The sequence below is a fragment of the Symphodus melops genome, assembly GCF_947650265.1.
Source record: "Symphodus melops genome assembly, chromosome: 19".
NCBI classification, from domain to species: Eukaryota; Metazoa; Chordata; class Actinopteri; order Labriformes; family Labridae; genus Symphodus; species Symphodus melops.
The window spans coordinates 15,228,662-15,245,177 of NC_136709.1; positions in this window are offsets into that span (position 1 = coordinate 15,228,662).

Consider the following 16,516-nt stretch of genomic DNA (forward strand, 5'->3'; position numbering starts at 1 on the left):
GACAATATAACAGTATAATGGCAGTTTCAAGCTGGCAACTGTAGCTGCCAGTAGTTTACTGTAATTTAACAGGGAAATTTGTTACAGTGTGAAGCTGCACACTCGACATGTACCTGTGAGGTTAAGTCCCTGCTGTAGGTCAGGGTTAATATGTTGTTCCTTTCAGGTTGAGTTTATATGTGTTAGGCTGGGTAAAGCAGCTCTACAGCCGGCATATGGGAATCAAAATAAACCTGCAGAAACCAAATGTGACTGTATGGATATGTGTTATTCATGAGCTCAAGTGAGAAAATCTCAACTGACTGGTAGAGTAAACGTTTTTCCAGCAGTCCACGTTCTTATGTCATACTGCGGTTACGTAATCAGGAGAATGGCGATGGGGATGCCCCCCAGTGCTTTGTGTAATCGGCATTCATGGTATTATGGTTGCACAGTCAGATGTGGCATCAGAGTATTTTCAGAGTATAACTGGTAGTGTCAGGTTGTTTTGGGCATCTGTTTCTGTTACTCTTGTAATATTGTGTAATATTTTGTGGTATAGGCTTAACGAAGAAATCACATCATCTCTTCAAAATTTGCAAGCAATTGGAAAGTTGGTGGATTGTGTAAAACCAGATGCATTTCTGACCTCTTTCTAGGTTAAAACAGCTTCTTTGACACTTCTTTTAACTGCCATCAGTGTGAATGTAGTGTAGGACTAGGACAGAGACAAACTCTAACAAGCTCAAGTCCATTTACCAATTTAATATTTATCAAATGCTATCATACAAGCTTAGACACCTGGTAGAATGTTCATGTACATGTATTTTAATCAATGTAATCAATGTATTTAATGCTATGATCTTTCCTTTACCTTAACTTATCCAAACTCAAAGCCTCCTCTGCAATCTACTGGTGCCCCAAACGTTCATCAGGCAGCAGCTTTTCCTTTGATGGCTTCGTTTTCCTGCAATCCTCTCTTATTACATGACATCTGTTGTTTAAAGTTTGAAAAAGCATAACACCATCTAGATTACCCAATTATACAGCATGCAGGACAGCCAAATCTTCTGATCCCTACCACATCAAGGTGACCACAACACTTCCCTAACCATTCGCAAGATACTTCCTGACACAGTTTCTGACATACAGCCCTTACTTCCTGTTTACATTTGAAACAAAGTAGCAGGGGTCTTGCTTCAGAGTGGGATCATGACTCTCGTGGTTCTCTGGCGGGCTGCAGAGGAGACAGAGGAGGAGGGATGGACTATTTCTGTAGCGAAAAGATGCCTCCATCGCCACAGGGTAATTACGAGGTTTACATGACAAGGGAACAATTACTGAACCTCGTCAGTAGCAGTCACTGTGTTGCAGAAACAGAGGCCTTTTAATTGCAGGGCTCTGCTGTTTGTCAACATGTATACTTAGGGGACAGCTCCGAGTTAATATGAGGGTTCATGTGAGTCTTTAGTATCTCTAGAATCCATAAACTTGTTGATCCCTTTTGCATCAGAAGACAACGTGTGTGTCCTCTTCTGTCACTTAGTTTCTTCACAGTGATTGTTTGACTGTCAGCAGTTCAAGGTCAAAACAGTAATTATCTCTTAAGGTGCCCATGCATAAAGAATCCTTCAATGACGTGAACCAGTTTGTCAGCAACACAAACTGCTGTTACCTGACCGTTCTGCAAGTTAAAATCAAAATAGGCAACACTGTTAAGATGTTGCAGATTATATATGAATATATATGATTATTATGTAAATAAGCCTTATTTATTTATTTTAGTTTAGTGCTTTGCCTTCTGCTCGTTCTGCATCTATTCAACCATTTGCATTGGCATTCTTATTTCATAAATAAGACATGTAAACAGTGGTTTTACAAAATGTCTGACTTGTTTTGAAACCGTTACTTTGGTTAGAACTAAGTTGGTTGGTTGGTTAGGTCAAAGAGACAAGATCATAGTTTTGGTTAAAAAAAAAGAAAAGAAAGAAAATCAAGTGGCAACCTCCAGAATTGAAAAATGAAGCCAGTGCTTGAAGTGCAAAAAAAATCTGCAGTTTCTTGTGTGTCTATTTGAAACTGGCAGCGAAAGCCAAGGAATCCACATTAGGTCCCAAGTTAAAAAGCCTGTTTTACTTCAGAAATAAACATGTCTCCAGCTTGGTTAAAGAAAAAAAAAGCTTTGGGACTCGTTAGCTCATTTCTTTGTGACTAAAAATAGTACAGGGGTGTGAGTGCTCTGCACTGTGCATACACTTTGTACACTTGGTATTGGCAAGACTGGAAGAGGTGTGCTTCTGCACGTTACGGTTACAGAAGCACGAGCACAAGCACAGGTATGTTAAAAAGACATAACGTACAATTGATGCGACCGTTTGATGCAACCTTTTGACAATCATTTAAACGCAGGCAGCTGAGGCTTCATGTTAGTCTGATGCAAAGGTTGAGATATTTGCTCAAATATTCAGAGTCAGCAGGTTAAAACTCTGTCTGACCAAAACTCAAAATCTGCCACAACACTTAGTTGTTAGATCTTGACATGTAAATCCACACTGAAGGAAATGACAAACAGGAATCACTTATCCTGTTCCTGATCACATTTCATATCCTGTTAATTAGAATTCAGAGGACTAATTAAATTAGAATCAAATTAGTAGCTGCACTCGTGTTTCATGTCCAATCTCAACAGCAAGCAGCTGATAATATTAGAAAAAAGAACTCCCTCTGCCTTTAGACATGTTCATTACTTTCCAATCATTAAATATGGATTGAACGTTGCACTGCAGACACAAGATATATCACCCTGTTGTTTTTAATCTTTCGAGTCATGTTTGACCCCTGAGGGATGTTAAATCTCTCAGCTACATGTGTCAAACTGGCCTCTCTCTACACAGCCTGACATCCTTTGCAGGACAATCATGTTCAGCGGGAAATTAGCAAACAATTCACTGATTTTCAGAAAGTCAGCTCCTGGGAGAAACTTCAGCCATACATTATGTGTTATATAACAGTGCAGGGTACATCATGGTGCATAGCTGAGGAATAGAAGGACGTTGTTGCTGCAGGAAAAAAAAATTAAAAAAATCTGAATCAACTTTATAAAATGGGAGCTTGCTCTCATAAAGAAAAAAAACACGTCATTGGTCCTGTGGTGGTGTAGCCAACTGTAAAAACATCCCCTGTTTCCTTTTCTCATCATTGTCTTTGTGTTGTGGTGCCTAACTTGAACATACTCTGTCATAATTGAAGGCTGGCTACATGATTTATGAGGTAGAGTTTAACAGCGTGTGACTGCTCACACTCCCTCAGCTGCTTTCTTCTCTCACCACAGCTACCTTTGCTTACTCTTTTGTTCATCAAAATCAGCTTTTCTTGTTTCCTTTACATTTCAATCACTCTTTAACCTTCATCCACTGCTGTGAATCTCAGATAAAAACATAAACATTCAATGCAACACTTTGCAGCACGTTTCATTTCTTTATTCATTCTTTGTATTGACTTGATTTATACCAGTTCTTTTCTGTCAATGTTGTGGTAATGGCTTGTCTCTTAGCTCTTTTTCCGGCCTCCATCTACTTCTTGGCAAAAATATCTCTCTTTAGCCGTAACATGCTCTGTCACCAGCTAGCTGCTTACTTCTAGTCGACTGTGTGAGCATCAAGCTTTGTCTTTTTAAAAAGAATCACCACACATGTATGTAGGCCAATAAGGGATGATTGAGCAGCCTCAGCCTTTTGTATAACCCTATATTTATTTATATTCGCTATAAAAATGCTACCACTTGATTGCATCATTCAATCAACGTATGTCACTAAAAACAAAAACCCAGTCTACACAGAGATAATATTGAACATCTAACAAAAGAATCTTTTGGAAAACTTTGGAATTTGGACTCTGTTTGAACAAAACATGGGTTTCTGCAGGTCAAATTTGGTGAAAGTGTGTTTTACTTCGGCGCTAAACTCTGTTTGTGTTTGAGAGCTATCAGCAGATTCTGCAAAGACTTTATCTTTCTCTGTTGTCATTCAAGAGCTGCAGCCGTGCAGCTTCAAAGGTTTTGCACACACGGATCATAAAATGTGACACCAGCACGTTGTCTGGGCCTCAGGCACAGTCGACACTGATTCAACTGTGCAGGACATCAAAAGGGTCCACTTTTGTCACCCTGTGAAGTTCACAGTCTCTCCTCTTTAAATTCCAGCTACTGTTGCTGTGAATAAGCTCATTCAGAGGATTATAAAAGTCGACTGGCAATGCCTCGTAAGACTGTTGTCTGAGGAGATTTATAATGTGTTTCAAAAGGTTAAAAGTGAACTTCTTAAATCCTGTTTTTTATCCTGTTTGTAAAACTTTAGCTGTCTATCTAATCCCAAACCCTTTCACTTACCCTGAAGCAGGGACACTGGAAGTCAGTTTTAGTTGGTGAGAGCTGAGAGAAGTCATTCTATTTGATGACGTTGTACTAAGTGCTGCGCAAAAAGCACATTAAAGTAATTTATTTTAATGTATAGTAGTGTAAGTAATAAGAGTCACTTCAGCTCCTTCGGATTTGAGAACATTTCAACCATTCAATTAGATTCAAAAAACGTTCTTTGTCCCCGGACATCAATCCTCCCGCTTGAAGTTCAAACGTGGCTTCTGACCATTTTGTAGTTCTCACTATGTTGGACGGCATCAGTCTGTTAACAGATACTGCAGTGATTCTGTGTAGTTCACACACTCTGCTGGTGAACCTGTTAACATAGAGCCGATGATTAATTTAAGTTTTTGTCCGTCTATATGTTTATATATACAGTATATGTTTATGTGTTTAAGACATGAAAAGTTCCCATCCATTCTAAACTGAGGTAGAAATCCCCCCCTCCGAAAAGATTTAAAGGGAATTACACAGGTGCCTGAATTCCTGAACTCCCAGGAGGTATCTCCGGACCGTCTGGACCCTGAAATTCCTCCGGCAGCATGTGGAAGATTCATTTCTCCTGACTCAAGGGACTCATCTGCAGCCCTCTGAAGCCACAATCCACTCCACACTAGCACAGTGAGGGTCAGTCCGGAGGTGAGAGGTCGAGTCTCAGGCAGCTGAGTTGAACAGGGTTCACGACACGATGATAGCTGTTCGTCTCTGTTAAGAATCCCTTTCTGTCTGAGGAAAAGAGCAACACAAAAATGACAACTTAAGGATAACCTACTCTTCCAACTTTGTTCAGCGCTTTTACAATCAGAAATATCCCAGTGATCTTCAGAAATCAGCAAAGCCTCACAGGAAAACCAGCGTTATCTTGAGATGACAATTAAAAAAAAAAATACTCATCTCAACGCAAAAAAAACTCTGCCAATAAGTCTCACATTCAAACACCTCTAATTTAACAACCAAATAATAAACTAACTGCAAGCTTAAATTGTAGCTCTTTAAGCCTCAGAGATCAAGACTTTAGTTCATCTTTCAGGTCATCATTTTTGAGCATGCAGAGGAGATTGCATTGCACAGACTTCACGCTCTATATGGAGGCACATTCCTGCGTGTCAGCCTTAGAACCAGCCCCTCTAAATTCAGGACAGGTCTTAACCTGTACGCAGCTCCCCTCTGACATCCTGCTCCCTCCTTCACACTGAGGAAACTCAATACCTCACCTCTGCTCATGTTTTTAAGGATCACACTTAACCTTGTTTCACCAAACAAGAAGAAATCGCGTTCCTAAAGTTCCTCTTTTGAGCTTGGCCTGATATTTTACCAGGAAGACTGCTCTTCTTTTTTTTCTTTACTTATAAAAAATGGACTTCACTTTGACTTGTTTCACTCTATGTAGTTTATAAAGCAGAGGAACAACAGAAACAAAATCCAGGTCTACTTTTTGGCTCCCTCAGAGCCTGAGTTTGATAAGGCGGCTGTGTTCACTCACCTGCATGTTCAGACATGTCGAGCCAACATACAGGTTAAACAGAGCAGGCATTCAAAGAGACACTTTAACAATAGCGGACTGTTTGTAGCACAGGTATTGAATGTATTGGATTTGTCACTATTATTATTATTATTATTATTACTATTGTCACTGTAATTCAATCTTAATCTTAAATCTTTTACAAGCCAACTAATGCTTTGCCTGTGAATTTCTTCTTTGATGAATACATTTTTATATCCCAACAGCTCTTCTTTTCAACTGGTTATTTGGAATAAATCTGTGACTTTTTCATGTCATCAGAGGTTCAGACTAAAAATAAAAAACCTTCCTTACATGTCCCCAAACACTGATTTGTTTCCACTAACGGCACGTTTATGTGCTGTTTCCACACATATCCACACTAAATGACAAGTTGGGAAACTCCTATTTCTGCATCTACTCAACACAGTGCAAATTAGCCAGCTAAGAAAAACAATCTGGTTCTCTCTGCAGGCAATCCAAAATCTATCAAAGCCTCAGCTTGACGACAGATGCACGAGATCTTTGAATACCAAATGACTCGTGTTATTTTTGTTGTTCTGTGGTCCGTGCTGGCCTGGTGGAATGATAATAAAGGGTTACTTGAAGATTTTTACACCAACACATTTGGGTTTTGGCTGGGGACAGAGCTTTATCAGTGCACAGTGATTTGTTTATAGCTAATTGCTTCATCTCACATTTGCATTTTGACCATTTAGCTCATGGCTAAAGGCTGTGGTGAGGAATAAACGTATGACCTCCTTTGATGTGGCGTGATGCAGCCCTGCTGCCAATATATAAATTGAACCTGAGGGCTGTAATTGGTGGCTGCCTTCTAAAGATGAGGCCAGAACATGAAAACAACAAACAGAGGACAAGAAGAAAAGTGCTCTTTGCACCGGCTTGTTCGCGATCAACACATCACTCGTGGTGTCACTTGCTAAATATATGTGTGTGTGTGTGTGTGTGTGTGTATGTATATATCTGTATGTATGTATGTATGTATGTATGTATGTATGTATGTATGTATGCACACACACATATATATGTATATGTATGAAGTAACTATATTTTCTCCAACTGTCCATCCCATTCGATATGAACATGACATATATGGACAACAAGCTAAACATCAAAAAACAGCCTACAGACTCCTATAGACCAGACCATTACAGTGTATGTGATTGCTGTACAGCCACATGAACATCTGTGAGTCAGTATAATAAGTTCCAGCTTTAGTCTATGAGTCACAAGGTTTGGCTTTACAGAGCGCCAATTTTTCATCATCAAATGTGCCATGACAAGGCTCAAGTTTTTTTTTAACTGTAACACAACTGGTTTCTGTACCACAAGCACAAATGTACAGCTTAATTTTGAGTTTAATAGATCGTCACTGGGGTTTTGAGGCTGGGGTTTGACCTGCAGAAAGTGCTGTGCATGTAGTTAACATCAGCATGTGAGACTGTCGCTCTCAAACCCACCGATTGTGTAACACGGAGCTGTGGCTAAAAGTCTGAAATTGGAGGGAATGGAGGTGGTTTCCTCCCAAAGAACTTGGGTGGATCCAGACAAGTCCCTACGAAATGATTGCTGACTTTATTTCAAAACTTCTCCCTGGGAATAGTAAAAAAACAAGTCAGATTCCACCCGTGAGGAAAAAAATTTGCATCATCTCTAATGCAAGCTTGAAACCATAATTCTTGTCAGATGAATAAATGATGCAGAGGAATGTGAAATTCTGTTGTTTTCAGTGAAAATATACACATGCCACAGAGACTAATCCCACAAAGTTGTTGCCTCTCCAAACTCCCACAGCTTGGGTTTTGAGTTACAACAAAAGCCTCTTACCCCTGCCAAGACAACCATTAAGGTTTTCATTGCTGAATTTATGGATCATTGATGTTTTTCGGGTTCACAGTCTTACAAAATATCCAGATCTTTGTTTTCCGCTTTTGAAGATTTCATTTTCTGACCTCTTTCAACTCTGTCCTTAATACTGTAAATAATGTTTATATACAAACACGTAAAATTACTCATTACCTCTTTACTTTTCAGCATTTATTTCAAGAAGCCTTCAACATTAGGTTTGTCCCTGAGCCTGAGCCATGAAACAGGATTTATCGGACCTTTCTGTAGGATAAGATCTTGTAATAATATAATAATAATAATGCTGGATAAACCACTCAAATTATTGCATAGTTAATGGTGCATGAAAAACAACTTATCCTATTAGTTAATGGGTAGATGGTGATCAATCCATTGTGCTTGTAAAACAAGGAACTCAGGAATATTTTCTTTTTTTGGTGGTTAATTAATGGTTACTTTATGGTTACTTAATTGTTAATTAATGGTTTATTAATGGTTACTTAATGTTTACCCCTTGTTTTTTCCCAACATCTTTCAGACTGTTTGCAAAACAATTTTGTAAAGATTTTCATGTCTTCCTAATGCTTGACAGAAAAAAAGATAGCAAATCCATAAACGTCAAACTCAAACTTTAAAATGGTACGCAAACGAACAGGTGAAGCTCGTCTGACTACATTCACTTCTTTAAGACTTACAGCATGTCTAAACAGTTGTTTAAGTATGGGGAATATTGTATGCTTTATACCAGTGAAAATCACAATGTTGACACAGCCAACGAGATTAAGTTAGCATTCTTATGTTCGCATGATATTTGCATTCAGCTTGATAAATCTCTGCGCTTCCAGTGAGTACAGCCTTATGGACTCACTATACCATCTATGTAAAGTCTGTTTTACTTTAATTTTTTCTTTCTTGTTTTATTGAAGTCCGTCATCCAGCAAGTATGCAGGGCCGAGTCAGAAAAAATATTAACTCAGGCACAGCACAGCCCACGTCAAGGCAAGGCTGATTACGTACTTCTGCGTAAGAAGCAGAGCTCATAGTCAACAGGTCACTTAAAAGACACAACTATTCTCCAAATTAAATGCATACATTACACAATGAAGGGCCTCAGAGCAGTAATAGTTGCTCCTGCGAGGCACAGGAAGAGACCTGTTTTTCTAAAGGCCTAAATCTGGAGCTGGTTTTCCTCCGTGACGCTGGGGATCAGCCCAACCCTGAGCAGGATCACAGCGTTCTCCGATTCATAGCAGTCGGAACATCTGGTTCTGTTTAGGCACAGTGTTTATTCCACGCGTTGTTCCAGGGGTTGTTTGTAATGCGTTCCTGCATCTGTGGAGTCAGCGAGGTCCCAAAGACGAGAGTTCAGCCATGAGATAGGGAAGTTAATGCTCCCCCCTCGTTTTCAGGATTGTCCTTGAGCCAGGTCTGAAATTGATTTAATCTTTTCTATCCTTGACCGCCGGATAAGATCATGTCCCTTCTTTCTGTTTTCTTCTTCTTGTTGTTTTGAGGCTGTGTTTAGGGCAGGTGGTTTAACTCTGCATTTAGACTAGAATTTTCCTCATTCAGCTAAGCAATTAGGACCACTAGCACTTAACACTGCTACTTATACACAGCATTTTGTTTTAGGAGAAGAACATTGCAAGGTTAGAGCCTTGAAATAGAAAATAAAGGGCATGACACATACTCATTTCCTTTCGTCAAGGCCTATTTTGTGTTGCTCCAGCTCCAAAAACAAAACAATGAAGTTATAAAGCTATACAAACAGCTCAAACCTGTAAATCTGATTTTAGGAGAAGTGTTGTAAAGAAATTTGGATAGAAACACCAGAATCATTCCCTTTATGGTTTCAATTCCCAAAGCTAAAACCACGATTTCCTGCCGCCACAACCCTTTCCAGCTTCAACCTCCAGATCTAACCATATTCCCAGTCCCATTACCTCTCAACACTCCCAGTCAACCAGTTTCCTGGCCCAGTTTATCACTACTAACACACTGATCTCACTGACAATTAGCAGGAAGTAGATGACCTCAGCGTGTTTCAGATCAGGCATTGTGACCCGCAGGCTGGTTATCAGGGGCAGCAGGGATACAATGGACCATGTTTTTTGAGTAGAAGGTGTACACATATCAGCAAGGTTTGTTTACAGAACTCAGCAGCCTCCAGATTTGGTGCCAGACTGACTGAATAGATAAAAAGGCAACACTCTACCAAAGATTGGAAGGACTCGTTACAGAAAACAGCTCTATACGTTTATTTGCTGGTTTAGTGCCATTATTTTGGTCACAACTAAAGTATAATAACTTAAGAAAAATAACTTTATAGTTGTACAATCCAAATTATCACAAATTCTAAAAAAGCTTTAGGATCTGACTACCGCCTGTTTCCTGTGTACTGATAAAACATTTTTAAGCCTATTGCTAAGCTTTCTTTGATTTTTATTGCCTTTTATTGCAAAATGATTTTATTGTACTTTGAAACAGTAGTAAATGTTTCTGATTAATCATTTGAAGTTTGCATATATTCTTGACTTTAGTTTGTAATTGAATTATAGTGTTAACCAGTTAGGTACTATAGTAAAAGCTTCTGGAGGCTCATCCCTGCCTCTTTTTATTTAAACATCAAAGGCTTCATTTATACTCACTCTGCACACTGGTTAGGGAAAAAAAGCCTGGGAGCCACTTTTTAGTCTGGGACAGAAGGACTGATGTGGTGTTGAAGAGGGAGGAGTTGGTGTACAGGTGCTTTGAAGCGAACTGGTTGGCTGTTGAAGGGGTTCAGGGTTTGATCACTGAAGTATTACATTCACGGTTGGAGGGGAGGGGGGGCTAACAGCACAGCATGAGATCACACAGTTAGAGCAGGAGGTGAGGTCGCTCCAAGAGAGAGGAAACAAGGCACCAGTTAATCATTGCCTAATGTGTTTAAAGAAGAGAGACTGAAACTTGCTCCTGGTTTTTTTCTTTACGCAAGGGTATCTGATGTTTAATAAAAAAAAAGTGGGGGTTGGGCAAGTATACTGTCCTTTAATCTAATGACGAGGCCCCTCAGGTGTTTGGATTCACTCTGTATTTAAGGGTTTCATTTAACATGTAAACAGAGTCAAAATGTTTTAAAATTGACTAAAACTGAAATTAAATCTATAAGTAAACACATTTTACATCAAGTATTTCATGTTGAGATACATAGCAAATGCAAAGGTGTTTATTTCAAATACTGATAAATGAGCCGCAGGACGACCTGGTGGTTCATTAGCGCCCAATCAGAGGCTATAGTCTACAAAGCATGTGGCCGAGGTTCAGATCCAGTCTATCGAAGTTGCTAGACACTCTATCATGAAGCAAGATTACATTTATAATTAACCAGGTTACACTGATACATCTGGCTCTCCTACTGGCTTATAGATTCACAGTTTTTTGAAACTTTGAGAAAAGTGTCCAAGTAGTTTTTTCCACGACATTACCTTGAAAACCAAAAACATCTTTGAACAGGTACATTTCACAGCACAGAGCCCACAAGGTGGGTGGCTCTCTCACGGGTTTCTGTTCTCCTTAATTAGCTCATTACAGGATGACAGAGACACAGGCCGACCAGCGGGGGAATAATAGCTTTGTGTACCACCAACAACCGTGCTGCCAGATACATTAAAAACATTTACGATGGAGGGCAAAGCAGTAAAAAATAAGCCTTACAAACAATCTGGTAGCAGGACTGTAATTACACATTTCCAAAGGGGTCTTTTAAAAGCCAATTAGGTGTTGTAATATGAGATATGATTCATCTGCTGGCAAGCAAAGACAAGAAAAAACATATTGAAATATTTTCACAGAGGCCAACTTTATCATCCTTTACTGCTTAATCCTAAACTTTTAGAAAAAAACTTGAAAATCCCCCGAAGCAATCAGTTCTTGAAGTTAAGACATGCCTCGTCATATCCATGTAAGTCAGAGGAAGGACACTCACAGCTGTGTCATCAGGACAAAAAACATGGTGAGCCAATCAAAAGCAGGTACTGCATATCAGGTAAAAAAACACCTGAGGAGCCTGTAGGGTTGACTCAGCACTAAGATGATGTTTAATCACATTCAAGGAATGTTCCTTCAGGTGTGCTTTCCTATGTTGAAACAGGAAACCATGTTTTGCTTCATCACACTAAGTCAAATCATATGCCTTTGTTGGATAAAAAGTTCAGACCTGTTTTGATGGGGAAGTGGAGAATTTAAGATTGCTTTTACCTGACTCTATGTTGTTATTTGTAAATGGCACTTAAGCGTGTTGATTTTATACCTTTAAACAGGTCTTCTCCTTTGAGCAGTCTCTTCATTTGAGCAATTTTAAAGGTCATAACAAAACTTTCGTCAAACCACGCCGCAACCTCCGGTGTTGAAAAATTAAGCTGATGCAGAAGTGCAAAACGTGCAGTTCCTTTAGTGCTCACATGAGGCTGATGTTTGCGTACAATCAATGCTTCGTACCAAACGGAGCCGCTGAAAAAAAATTGCCCCTTAAAGTGACACACGTCTAAACCCAGGATGTCATCAGATCCATTCTGTTTTTGTATGGCTTTAAAAAATGTATAACAAATGTGTAACTAATTTGTTATTATATGTATTATTATATATGTCATGAAACAAAATAATAAGGTAATTTAAATGCAAAACAATGGTGAATCCCAGAATCTTATTGAAAAGTTCACAAGTATGATTTAAGCACAAATTTGTTCTTGATGTCACATCCCTGGGTTAAGTGTCTGTTTATTTCTGTTTTCCTCATGTATCATGTCCTGTGCTTGTGTTTACTGGTTACTTACCCTGTGTCTCGTTTCAATTCTGTTGGCTGCATGCCCTTCCCCCAGTGTGTCCCAGCCTGCTGATTACCTGATGTGTCTCACCTGTGTCTTGTTAACTCCACCCCCTGTTCAGTATTTAATGTCCGTCTTCCCCTCACTCCGGGCCAGTTCGTCTTGTCTCTTTTGTAGCAGCGTCTCAGCATTCTTTTCTATTGATTCCGAGTTCTGACTCCGAGTGTTTTTTGGATTCCGTTTTTGCATGCCGATTTTGTACTTCTGCCTTCTTGGACTGATTTCCATGTACCGAACCCTGCCCGTATTAAACGTTTTTGAGAAACTGTTTTTTCCCTTTCGAGTCGTGCGTTTGGGTCTCTTTACCTGTTCGTGACACTTGAGAGCGGTTGGTAAATAAGGCACAAAAAAAGCACAGAAAAAACTCCAACAATAGGACGTCTCCTCTTGCTGAATATGTAGGCCTGTTTATTTACTGCCCATCCCAGCAGTTGCTTAAAAGTTGGCACTAAATTTGCATGATGACAATAAGTCATCCTGATGGATTTGGAAACATAGGCACTTTGTGGTTTATGTAGTGTGTTATAGATGTTGTTTAGACATGAAGACAAACAGCTGCTGTGATGGGCGAGCCTCCTGCTGGCTCTTTGAGAGAGGCAGAGCACAACATGAGTCACATCATGCTAATTTCACTATGAGGATCATAATTCTTTGTTTAGCTCACCATGAGCCAGGAAACTTCCTCTCATGATTTTTTTTAATCTTCCTCTGTTGTCTTGAACGTCTCTTCCATCGTCTTCCGAAGCCTGTTGCTCATTTGTATGACGTACGAAACTTCTCAGATCAAATGGATCAATGTGAAGGTCTTCAGATTTGACGTGAAATTGACTTTCCTTCAAACAGGCCTTTCTGGGAAATTGAAGTAAAAGGGGTAAATATAAGGTGAAGATCTCATGCAATGGCTCGGAAAATGAAGTCCAGTCAAAGGCGGATTCATTTCAGAGGCACTTAATACAAACATCAAGAGTGTTTTACAGAGAACAAAGGCTGCAAATGAAGATCAAAACCACAGAAAGAACCACAAAAGAGAACAGACACACAAACCCTCAAGAAAGAAGATTCAGAGTGACTGTGTGGGTGAGCATCTATATGAACCTAAAGCCTTTCTTTTCAACTCATTAGCTCTAGTTTCTCTACTAATAGATGCACCCAGTGTTAGAAATGCAGATTAAACAGGGAGTCCTATTTGTGAGGGTAATGACAAGTGAAATTACTGACGGCAACATCATCCCACATGGAAACATGGTCCATCTGGAACAAAGAAAAGATTGCTTTTCTTCTTCCTTTGTCTCCGTAACGTCTCCTATGTTTAGTTTTTTTTCAAAGAGGCTTCTGAATGCTCGATTTCAATAATAAAAAAAGCCGCCTCTTTAGTGGAATAATTTCCTTGTTTGATGACATTTACCACCTGTAAACACGGTTATCTACTGTATGTGCTTTGATCTGTCTGTCTGTCTGTCTGTCTGTCTGTCCGTCCGTCCGTCCGTCCGTCCGTCCGTCCGTCCGTTTTAACTGAATATTCATCTCCCATTATCCCCTCATTGACGTTTACTGTCCACACTTTTGGGGCAGCTTTAGCTCAGAGTCTGTCATCTCTCAACTGGAATGTTGGGTGGGGTTGAATCCCCACCTCCCGCTGTTCAGGAGTGTCCTTGGGCAAGACCTTAAACCTTAAATTGCTCTTACTGCTGTGTTAGCTGAGTTTAAATGCGTATGAATGTGATGAGTACTGCTGGACTCTAGACACAGCAGCCTTCCTCCATCTGGGTGCGAGTGTGTTGTGAATGTGACATGAGAAGACTAGAAGGTGAAAAATTATCTGTACAAGCTCAAGTTCATTTACAGCATCCCAACAACCAAAGTGATCACATTACCATGCCAACTAAGATAGTGAAAATGTTTATCATTAGAATATAACATTGTCACATCTGTTTTTAGGACTTTTCAAAATGGAAAAACATACAGAAGCAAAATTATAAAGATATTGCTGTGCTCAGGTGACCCACAATGAAACTCTTTTGGGACTGGTTAAGTAAAACCCAACTCCTAATGGATTTAACATAATCTCAAAAATAGCCTGAGGAGTACAAACAGGCTTTAAACTATGAGACACATGATCAAAGCTGAGTTACTGTGGCCACTTCCCTTCACACAAGCAGTCAATGTTCAGATTACTGTCTGCTTTCAAGGCGGGGCTGTCTGCCACAGAGAAAGAGAGACTGTTAACTTGAACTGAACTTTCTCTGCAGCTATGGTGAATTATAAAAAAGTGAAAAACAGAAGGGAGTCCAGACTTGAAATGGGACTAAAGAACGCTACCTAAAAGATAGGTATAATTCAAGTGCTTCTTCTACATTTTAATTTGAATGAAAGCAGCATAACTTTTACTCATAGGGAAATATGTTATAACAAATTGAATTGACTGAAAGAAAACTGATAAAGGTAATTCTGAGCTAAGATATTGGTTTGCAGAGTAAAAACCATGCTAAATTAACTGTTAGCTCAAAAACATTAGAGTTGGCTTGGCAGTGGTTGAATGTTCATTTAGCTGTTGTTTTACAGTAGCTAATAAGTAACTTACCCTAACTTAATTTTCTGCTAGCAAGCTAAAGTAACGCTTGGCTTACTGTCCGGTTGTTATAAAATATATGTTGGAGGAAGAAGGTGGTTGAATTTTTATGTTTGCTGTTGTCTAATAGAAGCTAATGGGTTATCAAATACCTTGCTTTAGCTTAAAATATTGCACACAAGTTGAATTATAAAGTTATCAATACATCTATTTAACAGATCACCAGTATAGCAACTACTGTAGAGTGTAATGATTTACATAATAAATAAAGCCTTTTGAATTGCATTACAGTAAACATTTCAGAGCGATGAAACGGGTGCTGTCTTTGCCTTTCCACAATAGCACCACAGTTTAACTCACAGCAACATAAGCTGTGGTGTGGGCCACTGCAAAGCTCCAATCATGAGGAGACGCTCGGATGGCTCTCCAGTCCAAGTGGGAGATGATGTAATTGGATGATGATGTAATTTACGGGCAGCTGGGGGTACCCAGAGTGTAAACGTTAACCCCAGCACCACTCCCTAATGTCAGATATAACCCTGTACTCTCTCAGGTTGACCTACAATTACTTACTGTAACAAACCATTAAGTCTCTCCCTCCTTACCTCACTGAGTGATTAGTGTTTTCAGTAAGTCAGAGTCAGCACGGTGACCTGATGTCTGAGACAAGCAGCAGATATCCGTGTTAGTTTTGAAGGCTACACGTGTTGTCTTTATGTCTTTGCATTTTAGTAAAGTTTTTTATTTGAGCCCCCTTGACCACACCAACAAGTAATTCAATACAGTCCATATAATGGTACTAGTGTACAATGAAATCATAAAAATAAATCATAATCATGTTTTTACTTTCATAAATAACACATTAGGTTCAGACTCAGTTTGTGCAAACTTTCAATAACAGGAATTGATTTGTTATTTGAATTGTTTAGAACCAGCAGGATAATTTACTGGTCGACTGATTGTGCTGATGTGCCGCTAAAATAGAGCTGGGGGGGGGGGGGGGGGGAGTACAAACCTTTAACGGAGAGAACACAGTGGGACCAATCTGCCTCTGTGACTTCCCGAGGGCCCTGAAACTTTTCATTCAGGCTTCTATTTTTAGCTCCTCTTCTGACAGTGTGGGACGCATTAAGAGTGATGCATAAGATGCAAACATTGAGGCTTTGTGTGAGCACATGATGCTCTAAGGTCTGGAGAGTAGACAGAACGGGCTGGTCCCTTCACTCAACCACGGATCTATCACTTCTGTTCCCTAACCAATGTTTCAACGCTGAACCTGAAACACATTGATTTATTCATTGTGTTTGTTAGGAACCGTT